This window comes from Physella acuta, unplaced genomic scaffold (genome assembly GCF_028476545.2).
Source record: "Physella acuta isolate Inbredline_101_S28 unplaced genomic scaffold, ASM2847654v3 ptg000582l, whole genome shotgun sequence".
NCBI classification, from domain to species: domain Eukaryota; kingdom Metazoa; phylum Mollusca; class Gastropoda; family Physidae; genus Physella; species Physella acuta.
The window spans coordinates 29,731-42,500 of NW_026732101.1; positions in this window are offsets into that span (position 1 = coordinate 29,731).

Sequence of the window (12,770 nt, forward strand, 5' to 3'; positions counted from 1 at the left end):
AGACAAATGACAGACAAAAGACAGACAAATGACAGACAAAAGACAGACAAAAGACAGACCAGTGACAGACAAAAGACAGACCAATGACAAACTGATGTTGAAAAATTTCCATCTATAAACCCAAAAATAACCTTAACCAAAACCTAGCCTAACCTTATTCTGTGTAGCTATGGTTAAACCTGTGTTAAACCTGTGTCGGGTGCTCGAGGTTCTTCGGTGCGTGTCGACTAGTGTTACACTCTACTGCACCCGACCAGTGGGAGGTTCGTCCCGCGGCCCACTGTCCTCTCTCGTCACTGTGGTGTCACTTGCATAAGGACTTTTGTCGTGTGTCCTGTTGCCGCGGCCCTATTGAGTGGGTGAACTCTACCGGAGCCACTCGGGCCTCTAGACCAGCACTTCCGTGACGCATCAGTGACCGCTGGAGTTTCCTGGCTGAGAAATCACTCGCCTGTGTCGGTAGCTGGTGAGCACTCATACATATCAAATAGCGCGCATTTTATTGGACTATCAAGAATGCATAATTAACAATTAGTTTAGTCCATCCCCCACCCTCCCACCCCCACACCACACCCACCCTCCAACCACTCACCCCCTCACGTAGGTCTAGTTAAGCATGATAAAAAAAACAGCAGAGAAAAGACAGTTGCTGTCCTAAACACAAGACAGCTGCTGTCTCATGTGACAAGTTTTACGTCTGATTTACCTTACAATACATGACGTCATACAGGTAATTAGATGACGTGTGTCTATAGTGTGACGTCATTGATGCTGCTTGTGAAACTTGTTTGTCTACTACCATTTCACCACGGCAACTACAGCAGCTACAACATCCACTACAACCACAGCAACAACAACAACCACTACAACCACAACAACAATATCCACTACAACCACCACCACATCAACATCCACTACAAACACAGCAACAACAACATCCACTACAACCACAGCAACAACAATATCCACTACAACCACCACCACATCAACATCCACTACAAACACAGCAACAACAACATCCACTACAACCACCACCACAACAATATCCACTACAACCACAGCAGCCACAATATCCACTACAACCACAACAACAACAATATCCACTACAACCACCACCACAACAACATCCACTACAACCACCACATCAACATCCACTACAACCACCACAACAACAACATCCACTACAACCACCACCACATCAACATCCACTACAACCAACACAACATCATCCACTACAACCACCACAACAACAACATCCACTACAACCACCACAACAACAACATCCACTACAACCACAGCAACAACATCCACTACAACCACCACAACAACAACATCCACTACAACCACAGCAGCCACAATATCCACTACAAACACCACCACAACAATATCCACTACAAACACCACCACAACAATATCCACTACAACCACCACAACAACATCCACTACAACCACAACAACAACAACATCCACTACAACCACAACAACAACATCCACTACAACCACAGCAACAACAACATCCACTACAACCACAACAACAACATCCACTACAACCACAACAACAACAACATCCACTACAACCACAGCAGCAACAACATCCACTACAACCACCGCAACAACAACATCCACTACAACCACCGCAACAACAACATCCACTACAACCACAGCAACAACAACATCCACTACAACCACAGCAACAACAACATCCACTACAACCACAGCAACAACAACATCCACTACAACAACTCCACCAGCTGTAGATATTCCATTTTTTGTAAACCACGCATGCGCAGTGACGTGTACAATCAAACATGCCAGATTTTTCACAAATTGTATCCAAGTCTTTTTTAAATTATGGTTTTTAAAATCGGCAGGGGTCTCAGGATTCTTTTCACCTTGGGGATGCTAGCCACACAATTTTTGTTTTAGCACCGGCTTTGTTTTGTGTTTTTGTGGAGTCTATGACGTAGGCATATCACTTCCTGTCCACCCAGACCCGAGCCTAGACGGTGTAGAGTGACCTGGCCGAGGTGCTAGTCAAAGGTCCCCCCGTGTGACGCTGATGGAGAGTTGAAGCAATTATTGGGGATCGAATGTCGCCGCAGCCGGACGAGAAGGGACCCCGCCGCGCCGAAAGAAAGGGTCCCATTATGTGGGATCAGGGGGAGATAACGAGAAAAATGGGAGCTGGGGTGTAAGTGGCTTCACGCAGGGGTGGGAAGCAACAGGGGGGGGGGGGGGTTGGAACTTCTTGTTTTACATGAGGGAGGGAGGGGGAATTTTTAATTCTATTGGGTTTATTTTTAGACCTGTAATGAAATATGTACGCCAGAAGCTGTGGATACATACCATAAGTCAGGGGTCATCGCTGGTCATCGCTGGTCAGTTGGTTTGCTATAGTTTTACAAATATTATTTTAAAAAGCAATCACCTAACCAACATCACCCACCACTGCATCACCACAAAATCACCACACCATCACCTCACCATCTACACAAAATCACCACACCAACACCACACCATCACCTCACCATCACCACACCGTCACCACACCACACCATCACCACACCATCACCACACCATCAGCACACCATCACCATCACCACAACATCAACTCACCATTACAACAACATCACCACAACATCACCACACCATCACCTCACCATCTCCACAACATCACCACACCAACACCACACCATCACCACAGCATCACCACAACATCACCACACCATCCCCACACCATCACCATAACATCACCACAACATCACCACAACATCACCACACCACAACATCACCACACCACAATATCACCACACCATCACCACAACATCACCCACCACAAAATCACCACACCTTCACCACAACATCACCCATCACAACATCACCACAACATCACCACACCATCATCACCACAACATCACCACACCATCATCAGCTCACCATTACAACAACATCACCACACCACAAAATCACCAAAACATCACCACAACCTTTCCACATCACCACACCACACAATCACCTCACCAACACCATAACATCATTACATTATAAGCACACTATCACCTAACCATCATCATACCAACACCACACCATCACTACAACATCATAACAACATCACCATAACATCACCACACCATAAGCAAACTATCACCTAACCATCATCACACCAACACCACGCCATCACCACAACATCACCACAACATCACCACACCATCACCACACCAACACCACAACATCACCACAAGAACACCACACCATAAGCTTTAAAGTTTTAATGTACGACGTCCACGACAATAGACTCCTCTAGATCACTATCCTACAATTTGACGTGTAGTGTCAATGGTTTCCGCTCCACACATTATCAACTAAAGCTGTTAGAAAACTTTTGATTTCTCTCAGAGATGACAAACTTATGGATAGGTAAATGGCATTTCACAACAGAAATAAAACGTTTTTTTTTTCATCCAATATTTGTTTGGTTTAAAACAAAACTATCTGACCCCAGGGGAGTTTCCCATTTCAACGTTTCAAATTGTCTTCGGCACAAAATGTCTCCTTTGTTAGCGCACAATGTCCAACCTCGGCACAAATTGTCGCATCGTGTGCCGAGATTGTTGCATTCACAGTAGATTTGGTGGCCCAGTTTGGGTTTTAAAAACTTGAAAGTTTCGATAATTGCCAGCAGTTTGTGCACTTAGCTTTCATAATGCTAGGTTCACCGGCAGAATTGTTGTAAATTGTTTTATTGTCCCGGGTTATCTTCTATCTATTGGTTAATATGGTGCCAGAATTGTTGCCCCTGCTCCTTGTTTAGACCACAGTTGTTGCCCCTGCTCCTAGTTGATACCACAGTTATTGTGTATGTATGTATGTGTGCGTGTATTTTTTAGACAAAAAAGGCGGGTTGTAAAAGTTTGTAGAAGATGTCATTGTATCAGATAAATTTCTATCTCGCTACACCGACTAGTGTCTCAACAGTTGGGCGAAGGACGGAGTGGCACACTACATAGCGGGTTACATTATACCGACAAACAATTTAAGATACCATTTGACCGAAGCAAATTAAAAGTTTTATTCAGCCCACAACAAGATGTTTGCTCGGTTAGCCAAACCCGAGTCCTACCTGTGAGGTCCATCGCTTCTTCTAGTTTTAGGCTAGTACACATTGGTCAACGTCATCAAGTGACGTCACAATTACACTGACGTCACGTACAATGTTACACTGACGTCACGTACAATGTTTTATATTTGATGGTTGACCCTCACATCGTATGTGGTGCCACATGTGGGAAGTGGGGGTGTTGGGGTGTGTGGGGTGTAGGTGTGTGGGGTGTAGGTGTGGGGGGTGGGGGTGTAGGGGTGTGGTCGGTTTAGGGGTGTGGTGGGTGTAGGGGTGTTGGGTACTTGGGGGCGTAGATGGTGTAAGATTCCTTGTCGCCTCATCGTTCCACTCTATCGGCTCCCCCACCCCACCCCACCCCCACATCAAAGTCGATGATTATTTTCCCATCACGACACTCCGATAATAAGACAGCCTCGCCCATGCTTCGGGTGGACGTCCCCCCCTCCCCCACCCTTACCCGGCCTGCTCATTATTCCAGAGAATCCCATCCTTCATTCGCCGCAGCCCGTGCCCCGGGAACAAAGGCGCCCAGGTACTTGAGAATTGGGCAGGTGAGATCCCGGTCCCCAGCCCTTGGGGTCAGGGGGGCAGGACGACACAATCTTCATCACTCTAGTAATGCCGGCTAGTGACGTTAATTACCGCCGCGCGGAGACCGTCTATTGTCGTCTTGGTGAAAGAACCAACTCAGGCGTGGTACGCGATCTTCCAACCCAGCTACCTCCCCCCCCCCTTGCCTACCCACATTACACCCCCCCCCCCCCCTCCTTGAGGTTTAGGCGAGTTGCGGTAAGTTTGGCAGATCTTTTTAAACCTGTCCACATTTGATTAATACGGTTGGGGAGTGTGGGGAGTGTGGAGTGTGGGGAGTGGGGAGTGTGGGGAGGGTGGAGGGTGTGGGGAGTGTGGAGAGTGGGGGGTGTGTGGGGAGTGGGGGGAGTGGGGAGTGTGGTGTGTGTGGGGGGTGTGAGGTGTGTGGGGAGTGTGGGGGGTGTGTGGGGAGTGTGGGGAGTGTGGAGTGTGTGGGGAGAGTGAGGGGTGTGGGGAGTGTGGAGTGTGTGGGGAGTGGGGAGTGTGTGGGGAGTGTGTGGGGAGTGTGTGGGGAGTGTGTGGGAGTGTGTGGGAGTGTGTGGGGAGTGTAGGGTGTCTGGGGAGTGTGGGGTGTGTGGGGAGTGGGGTGTGTTGGGAGTGTGTGAAGTGTGGAGTTTGTGGGGAGTGTGGGGTGTGTGGGGAGTGTGTGAAGTGTGGAGTTTGTGGGGAGTGCTGGGTGATTTGATAGTAATTGCCAGGTGGGACAAGATCCGTCGGTGCCATGTTCTGGAACCAAATACATACACATGAGCCTTGTGGCCTTGTGGCCGGGCTGGTCTGGAGGAGGGGGGGGGGGCATAGAGCTGACGTCACACATGACTCGGTCACGTGACACAGACAGATGGACATAAACATGGCTTTTATTCACTTTTTAACACGTTTTTATTAACTCAGCTTCGCGTGGATGTGTTTGTTGTTAAAATTGACATCGAAAATTAGCCCACTTCTGATTGCTCTATAGATCTGAAATTTGGCATGCAGGTTACTTTCGCCTAACAATTTCAGATGCAATCATAAAAACTAGCAATTAGAGACCGTAATTAGCTTAATTTAATTACGCCCAAAGGACCATAAAATTGAGGACATGATTTCTAAAGATACCGACAAGACTGGAGGCTTGTTGACACAGTTACTTCGGCCCCAATCGATGTGAGCGCGCTGGCCGTGATCGTATAGTGGTTAGTACTTCGCGTTGTGGCCGCGACAACCCAGGTTCGAATCCTGGTCGCTCAAGATTTTTTTAGTCCGTGTATTTATAAACACTTAGTCAATTCATACTTAATCAAGTCATTAGATAAAGTAGAAAATAAACTATATAAAAAACTTTTTTAAAAACCACGTTTTTCATGTGTAGCAACGGACTAAAAAGGAGAAAATAAAATATTTAAAAAAAACTTTTTAAAAAACCACGTTTTTCTTGTGGACTAAAAAGTAGAAAATAACTATTTACATACATTTGATGACAAAAAACGTGGGTCGGGCAGATGGGTCGGGAAATTTGATGGTGAACGTACCCACGTTTTTTGTCATCAAATGTATGTAAATAGTTATTTTCTACTTTTTAGTCCACAAGAAAAACGTGGTTTTTTAAAAAGTTTTTTTTTAAATATTTTATTTTTTGACCTGCACTGTTGGGTTAGGGTTAAACATTTGACATCTAGCAGAGTTCTTTGTGTGATCATGGCAGTAGTTACCCCCCCCCCTTTTTGTGACCATTACAGTAGTTATCCCCCCCCCTTTTGTGATCATACAGTAGTTACCTCCCCCCCCCGTGTGATCATGGCAGTAGTTACCCCCCCCCCCCCTGCACATTTTGTGTTCTTGCCCTTCAATTTACCATGAATTACTTAGCTTCCTACCTTCCACAACAACCCCCCCCCCCACACATACACACACACGTTGGCTGATGTTTGAAATTAATTCCATGTAATAGACTTCTCGCTGTCCTCTCAATGTCCTCTCAATGTCCTTACGATCCCGTTAAACCACCACACACATACACACTTGTAATCACTCTAGTACACACACATCTACACACCTCTGTACACACACACACATGCACACACACGCCCCCTACACAGTGCCGTATCAATTAGCGGCTGATTAACTTGTCAGTTAAAACTGTTTGATTCCAAAAGTATTTTGTTGACGAAACCCTACGGGTGAAGTCATGCATGACGCAGAAAACAGGAATCTTATTTCCTTTTTTTTTCTTAGAGAAAATATTTAAAGTAATTAAATTTGAAGTAATTAAAAATGTTTTAAAGTTTCCTGATGTAGGCTAGCTTCCGGTTACAAAATTATAAAAATATAATTTATAATAATTGCTTGATTTGATTAATTGCCTTTTTAAAAAAAAAACCTGCTTTAAAGTTAGTGCTGGTAATAGAATTGTGTGCCGAATCTTGACAGTTAGTTAAAGGTAAACCTGCATAGGCAGGCGTCACTGCAAGTTGTGACAGGTCACCATCTGACTTGTGACAGGTCACCATCTGACTTGTGACAGGTCACCATCTGACTTGTGACAGGTCACCAACTGACTTGTGATAGGTCACCATCTGACTTGTGATAGGTCACCATCTGACTTGTGACAGGTCACCATCTGACTTGTGATAGGTCACCATCTGACTTGTGACAGGTCACCATCTGACTTGTGATAGGTCACCATCTGACTTGTGATAGGTCACCATCTGACTTGAGACAGGTCACCATCTGACTTGTGATAGGTCACCATCTGACTTGTGATATAGGACACCATCTGACTTGTGACAGGTCACCATCTGACTTGTGATAGGTCACCATCTGACTTGTGATAGGTCACCATCTGACTTGTGATAGGTCACCATCAACTCACCTGTCCGCAGCTATGTAAAAAGTGACGTGTCAGAAACTAGTGGTCAACGATGACCACGACTGACATGTCACATTGTGACTGTACCCAAGTTTGTGACGAAATGACGTGTCACAAAGTAACTGTGTCCTTACCTGCCCAGGTGTTCTAACGATATCGCACCACAGCGGGGAGGGGTGGGGAGGGGTGGGTAGCGAAGCCATTATTCCACATGACAGAACCTCTTTTAACCCTCTGGTGGCCCAATTAACCCTTGTGTAGCCGCGCCCTAATCAACTACTAGATCTATCGCGTACCTCCAGGAAGACATCCTGTCATGCGTGGGCCGGCTTGTCCAATCTACCCGCTTTACGTTCTTAAACATCTATTTATGTACGGAATGGTGGGGGGGGGGGGGGGATGAATGCACGACCCCTATGGTGGGGGGGGGGGGGGATGAATGCACGACCCCTATGTACTCACCAACGTTTCTTGTACCAGCTCAAGTGTACAAGGTAACGTGTACAAGGTCACGTGTACAAGGTCACGAGTACAAGGTCACGTGTACAAGGTCACGTGTGCCGCTGCCTTGGCATCTGGTTTGCTCACCCACAAAAATCTAACCACGCCCTCAAAAACAATGCCCCTCCACGGGCGATTAACCCTGGGTCTCCAAGATCTGTGGCCAACGTCTTTGGATTAAAAAGCTTTTAGCAAAGGGCCTCTAATGTCCTCAGATAAAATGATGAAGTTAATCGTCATGTCTCGGCGGTTTGAACTCCAGCAATTCGGGGATTGGCCGGTCCAGGGTGTAGCACACACCGACCCATAAAGGGTTAATTTAGAATGTTAGATGATCTAAGATTAATGTCAAGCAATAAACGGTTAATCTTGGTAAAATCTGCCGAATGTTTAAAATGTTGAGAGCTGGTGGGGTCTGGTCTAAGGGCGGTGATCTGACCGACGTAAACACAGCCAACCGTGAACAGCGCCTCGGCCTGTGGAGGGTTAAGGCATAGATCAGAGGGGGGAGGGTTAAGATCAGAGGGTGGAGGGTTAAGATCAGAGGGTGGAGGGTTAAGATCTAGTTGGCAGCGGTCTGTGAGGGGCTGGAACAGTCTCACGGCTGACAGGGCAGCACCGATGTCCACGCTTCAATGGGCACAGGAGAGGCCTGGCTTTGAGGTAGGGGAGGGGAGGGGGAGGGGGAGGGGAGGGGAGGACAGGGGGGGGGGACAGGGGAAGGGGGAGACTAGAGGAGGGGCTTAATAGTTCTTGGGTAGGATTAAGAATAAATAGCAAGCTAAAATAGGCTAATAGAACCCATTGAAAATTCATTTACACACACACACATATATATATATATATATATATATATATATATATATATATATATATATATATATATATATATATATATATATATATATATATAAAATATGATTTATATACTGAGTCTCCTGTTTCATAGAGTAAGTGTACGTTTCATTGTTTTGTGTACAGTTATTGGTTGTAGTCGAGGGTAGTAAAAGTAAAAGTAGTTACATGATTACCTGCAATGTTGTGTTGTGTGTTGTTGTGGTGCGGTCTGGTGTGTTGTGTTGTGTTATGGTGTGTTGTGTTGTGTTGTGTTGTGTTATGGTGTGTTGTGTTATGGTGTGTTGTGCTGTGTTGTGTTATGGTATGCTGTGTTGTGTTATGGTGTGTTGTGCTATGGTGTGTTGTGTTGTGTTGTGTTGTGTTGTGCTGTGTTATGGTATGCCGTGTACACCGACTTAAAGGGGCAGCAGGGTACAGAAACGTCCCGCCCGAGAGAGCCTGATATTGAGATCGCGTGGTACGGCTATTCAAAGAGTTCTTTCTCTCTCTGTACTTTGGGGGATCGCTAGCGCTGCCATTGTTGGGGTGTGGGGTGGGAGGGTAGTGCCTGCATTGTTGCGGGTGTTGAGGCGGCGCTAAATGGTTCAAATCTCAAAGCAACTTTCTTATTTCATTGTCAATAGCCTTTGTGTACAGGTAGCGGCTTGCCTGTTTTGTCGGCTGACTCCAACAATACAGCGTCAGCCACACAATACAGCATCAGCTATACAATACAGCGTCAGCTATACAAGAGAACGGCGGCAATTATGAAGCGTACATTAGAATATCTACAGGCACCTCTGAGCATCAACAAATAGCCTCATTTTCCGCTTGACTCTAGCCAGTAGGCAACAATAGCGGGCCTCAGCACGGCGCATCAAAGAATGGAACCATGAAATTCTATCCAGAATCGAACTCAACAAGTCACATAGGCAGTAAACAAAAGAAAGATTTTACTGCCGAGAGTGTATTCATAGCGGCACGTCAGTCGGCAAGGCATACCTCACGAAACACATCACACATCACACACCTCACGACACACATCACACACCACACGACACACACGACACGACACACACCACACATCACACACCACACGACACACATCACACATCACACACCTCACGACACACATCACACGACACACACCACACAACACACGACACACACCACACGACACACATCACACACCACACGACACACACCACACGATACACACCACACATCACACACCTCACGACACACATCACACACCACACGACACACACGACACGACACACACCACACATCACACACCACACGACACACATCACACATCACACACCTCACGACACACACCACACGACACACACCACACAACACACGACACACACCACACGACACACATCACACACCACACGACACACACCACACGACACACACCACACAACACACGACACACACCACACGACACACACCACACGACACACACCACACGACACACACCACACGACACACACCACACGACACACACCACACAACACACGACACACACCACACGACACACACCACACGACACACACCACACGACACACACCACACGACACACACCACACAACACACGACACACACCACACGACACACTCACACACACACGACACACACCACACGACACACACCACACGACACACATCACACACCTCACGACACACTCACACACACACGACACACACCACACGACACACACCACACGATACACACCACACGACACACCACACATCACACACCACACGACACACATCACACACCTCACGACACACTCACACACACACGACACACACCACACGACACACAACACACGACACACACCACACGACACACATCACACACCTCACGACACACATCACACACCTCACGACACACTCACACACACACGACACACACCACACGACACACACCACACGACACACATCACACACCTCACGACACACTCACACACACACGACACACACCACACGACACACACCACACGATACACACCACACACATCACATGACACACACACGACACTACACACCACACACCACACACCACACGACACACACGACACGACACACACCACACCACACACCACGCAACACTACACACCACACACATCACACCACACACACACCGCCGACCACACACCACACACACACACATAAACATTTGTAGCCGAACTTATTAACATGAACTTGTCACAAGTTCTCTAGACTTGCGACATTTGTATCGGAATTTAACATGGAACTTACCACAAGTTCTCTAGACCTGAGACATCTGTAAATGAACTTGTCACAAGTTCTCTAGACTTGCAACATTTGTAGCGGAACTTAAAATGGAACTTATCACAAGTTCTCTAGACCTGCGACATTTGTAGCGGAACTAAACATGGAACTTGTCACAAGTTCTCTAGACCTGCGTCATTTGTAGCGGAACTTAACATGGAAATTGTCACAAGTTCTCCAGACCTACGACATTTGTAGCGGAAATTAACATTGAACTTGTCACATGTTCTCTAGACCTGCGACATTTGTAGCGGAACTTTTTAACATGGAACTTGTCACAAGTTCTCTAGACCTGCGACATTTGTAGTGGAACTTATTAACATGGAACTTGTCACAAGTTCTCTAGACCTGCGACATTTGTAGCGGAACTTATTAACATGGAACTTGTCACAAATACTCTAGACCTGCGACATTTGTAGCGGAACTTGCCACAAGTTCTCTAGACTTGACCCACTTGTCTGCAAACATTAACAAAATGTCCACTGCCGGGAACTTATCGCTGGAATCTTAATTAAAACGAGTTTTGATTACAGTATCAGATCTCCTAGCGGGGCCCATCTGCCCGCCCCACCCCACGGCCACTCCCCATAGCCCCACCCACCTGTATTTTCCCGGTAAATCAACTTCCGGTCAGTTCGACACACAGGAAGTCCGTAGATACCGGGCCGACTATTGCATGGTGGGAGTTATAAATCACGTGACATGACGTAGCGGCATTTGATTGGTCGAGAGAGAATGTAATTTGACGCCTTTCTCCCCTCCCATCGTATTAACGGGATCCCTTGTGACCCCCCCCCCCCCACACACACACACATTTGATCTGTCCTGACATAGGCGAGGCTTCAGATAGTCCAAGTGTCAACCGGTAGCCACAGGTAGCGTCAGGTAGCCACAGATAGAGTGAGCTAGCCACAGGTAGCTACAAGTAGCCACAGGTAGCCACAGGTAGCCACATGTAGCCACAGGTAGCCATAGGTAGCCATAGCTAGCCACATGTAGCCACATGTAGCCACAGGTAGCCATATGTAGCCACATGTAGCCACATGTAGCCATAGGTAGCTACAGGTAGCACTGACGTATGGTAACAGTGGATGACCATGGTCAGAATAATATCGTCCGATCTCTGCAATCATTGGTTCAAACTCAGAACACATCCCGACCCATCCTCGACACCATCCCGACCCCCCCTCGACACCATCCCGACCCCCCCTTGACACCCACCTCGACACCATCCCATGGGGTATGGAGATGGGTGGGGTGGGGTATGGAGATGAGTGGGGTGGGGTATGGAGATGAGTGGGGTGGGGTATGGAGATGAGTGGAGTGGTTGTATGGGTGGGGTATGGACAACCTCCTCGACTTGAGAGAACCGCCAATTTCACAATGTTTATGTGTGTCGATTGGCGCAAAGATTCATGGGAAAAGAATGTCTTCCCCCCCCCCCCCCCCCGCACACCTGTGTGGATTCATGCCACATTCCACCCACCCCATCAATCACGCGACCCCCCACCCCCCCCCCCCCATCGAGCGCCTCACTGTGCTGACCACCACGACCACCCACGACAGA